This window comes from Salvia splendens, chromosome 3 (genome assembly GCF_004379255.2).
Source record: "Salvia splendens isolate huo1 chromosome 3, SspV2, whole genome shotgun sequence".
NCBI classification, from domain to species: domain Eukaryota; kingdom Viridiplantae; phylum Streptophyta; class Magnoliopsida; order Lamiales; family Lamiaceae; genus Salvia; species Salvia splendens.
The window spans coordinates 71,665-75,072 of record NC_056034.1 but is presented as its reverse complement, the minus strand read 5'-3'; the positions used below and the strand labels follow the sequence as shown (position 1 = coordinate 75,072).

Below are 3,408 nucleotides of genomic sequence, written 5' to 3'. Positions count from 1 at the left end.
CAACCTTGTTGTGTTTTGTAGGAAAATATGTCGCAAGCGGTGGGAGGAACGGGCGCCGGAGCTGTTGGAAGTGGTGGTCCATCTGGTACGTACCTTTGTTTAGACCACAGCCAAAAAAAATTTTATCTCCTCATCTTGTGGATGCGTTATAGGTGTACGTATAATTATCAGGTGTACTAGAGAAACCCCACCGGAAGTATAAAAAGGGGGACCGTACTCGACGAATCTGGTCCCACAGAGAGGAAGAAATCTTGGCAGCGACTTTGGTAGAGTTGGTGGCTTTGGGGTGAAAGTCAGACAATGGCTTTCGGACCGACTACCTTAAAAAATGTGAGGACAGTATCCGCCAAGAATTTCCGACTTCCGATATTAAAGGTACGCTGCATATCGTTTCGAAGCTCACTGCATGGAAAACAAGCTACACTAGTTTGCGAAATATTTTGGATAGAACCGGTGTGGGGTTTAGTTCGAACGGAGATTACAAGATTGACATCGACGATGATCAGTGGGAGCATGTCGTTAAGGTGACAATCGTGGTAGTAATAATACTTTTGACACCATATACCCGTATTTTTATGTGTCTGAGTCAAGCCTTCTTTTGTTGAATGAAGGTGGACCCTAAAGCTAAATTCATGCGTCATAAATCGTGGCCTTTGTGGGAGACTTGGAAATGCATTTTCGGCAAAGACCGTGCAATGGGTGGCGGAGCCGAGAATATTTATGTAGTTGCATCTCATCTTCGCGATTTCGGCGGTGGAGGCAGTCATTGTGACGAGAGTAACTCCCAACCGCCATTCGTTGCAGTCCCGTTCACTGATACTGAACCACCCGAAGACGAACATTTAGCCGAACACACCAGTTCGGGGAATACCGACAGGCAACCTGTGGTTGACAAATCAGCGGGTGAAAAGCGTAAGGCAGCAAGTTCAGACCAAATGCTAATGGATTTTTTGGGCAATCTACATGCTGAGACTAATTCAAGGTTGGCGGAGCTTTCATAAAAAATTGGTTACGATATGATCTTGGATAGGCCCGACAAGCGGTGTTTGAGAAGCTTTCTGAGGTTGACGGAATCACAACAGCTGAGAAGTACCGATTGTGCAACATATTGAGTGATAAACCGCAGAGGCTCGAGGTGTTCATGGGTATGCTAGTACCAGCTCGGCTTGGCTATCTTCTGGCCCTATTAGAGGAGGGTTGATCGACTTTAAGTTTTACGCTTTTTGTATCGTCTAGTTGTGGTGATGTCGTAGTTGTTCCGTGTTTTATTAAGTTTAGCGTGTGTTACGTTCGGGGAGTAGTTTAGGTTTGTTTCAGAAGAACAACCTTGGCTCGTGTATCTCCCGTTTATGTATGCTCACTCGTAGCCTCATTTTGAAATACTAATAGCATACTCATTTGGGCGTGCGAGGTTATCGAGTACATCATTTATTTCACACCTTCAATGAACCCAGCATAACATACGAAAACAAGTTCAAACACACACACGGATGTTTTCCATAAATGCGCGTCTTTCACCTAACACCTTTATACAAGCGACCCGTACGACAAACTTAGGGAGATTTAGATTAACACACATAAGTGACTACAAAATTAACTACAATATTCCAGCTAGGGGATTCGGCAAACCACAAACACAAACTACGAACAAACCAACACTTGTGAGATAAACCAAAACACTAAACCTAAAGCACATTGCATGCGAGAACACGTGAACATCCTAAAACAAGTTGATACCACATATTCCAAATCTTTTAGGCTCCCCATTTTTTACGCAACCATGCGAGACGTTGTGCGGTGAGTTCGATGCACGTGAACTTCCGAAGGGAGAGAGATTTTTCAGACCCTCGAGAGCATTCATCTCACTGCGGGTGCATGGATTTGGGTCGACCCTCTCGTATCGGGATCGAATGTTCCTATCTTGCACAATGTCGAGCATCTTCATGGTCCGATCAGTACCTGAAGTGCGTGGCGCCTGGTTGACGTCGTCAGCGTCGTCGTCGTTGAAAAGTTTACGACGAATACCTACTTTCGGGGGTACAGCGGGCGACATGACCTCCGAATTATCGACATCCACCTCATGTGGTCCATCACGTTTGCCGTAGGCACCTCCATTTGGTCTCCACTTCCAACAGCTTACCAAGACGATAATACTCGGCCTCTCCATGGTAGTAGTAAGCTGCGTCGAATGGGTTGTTCTACATTTCCAAACCGGTACATTAATAAGAACCCTACGAAAATATAACAACACATTTTTTATATATTTAGGGATGAGTGTGCACCTGCATGATAGTAACCCACACGGAGTTGGCTGCGTACAAAAAGTTCTCAACTCTATTCCAGTATGTACCTTTTCCTGATATGATCTCATGGAATGTTCGACATCGGAAGGCAAGGAAACATATTCGAATGACCAGTGACACCTCCGTAAATGCGAAGCCACATCTATCAAGCATCTCATGGGATATCAATGGCATCATATGGGTCGGAAAATCCTCGTCTCTCCTCCCAGTTTCCTTATTTAGCCGCAACATAATGTCGATCAGCACTCCATCCACTTAGGCTGACCAATTTCCATTGTAGAAGAATTGAGATTGCAATGGTACATTGAGCGAGGTCATGACAAATTTGTTGGGTTGCATGTATGAAGACAATGGGTTTGAATTAGTCTCCAACCTAATTGCTATATATATTGGGAGTCAGTATTAAATTTTGTGAAAGACTTCTAACTACTTAAAGCCATCATTAACCCATTAACCTATTAACCTATGCACTTATTAACACTATTGTCAACATATGCTTCGAACCAACCCCCAACTTTAGTCATAGCAATAGATTTTGTAAATCTGGTTTGAGTGGAAAGGACGAACACCACATTTACTCATACCAACAAATAAATCTTTCGAACAATGCATTTGAGGAAGAAAGTCTAAATCTTCCTAGGTATTAATGTCGAATACGGTTTTGGGTTGACAAGCACTATGCTTCAATAAACTGTATGGGTGGATCAAGTTGTGGTAGTTGTATGAAGTAGACGAGGACAACTCATCCAATGCCCACGCCCTCCTATGCACTCATATTGTTAGTAATATTCATTGGGAAGCCACTCTAGGAATGAATAGTCTTACACACCTACACCATCATGCACAACTTTTTGTACCAAGTTGGTATAGTGGTATTAGAATTTGTCATTTGGGGTATTGACAATACGTTTGTGTAGTCATCGCCGAAAATGGGTTACGTATCGCCAGGGTATGAACATCTGGTGCGTTTGTGTACAATTGAATTGCCTAATCATGGTGCGTTTAGAAAGTGCACTACATTTGCGTTAATTGTAACATATGTGTTGCATGAAAGTAGATAACTTTCGATCACATCAATTGTTGCATGAAAGTAGATAACTTTCGA

General features: G+C 43.1%; 1 long non-coding RNA gene across 1 annotated transcript; it reads left to right on the top strand.

Annotated features, from left to right (window-relative positions):
* LOC121795353 lies at nucleotides 1–1,339 on the top strand. Its single transcript, XR_006049456.1, has 3 exons — nucleotides 1–85; nucleotides 172–524; nucleotides 612–1,339. It is a non-coding gene; the product is annotated as an uncharacterized LOC121795353 (long non-coding RNA).
* The last annotated feature ends 2,069 nt before the right edge of the window (nucleotides 1,340–3,408 follow it).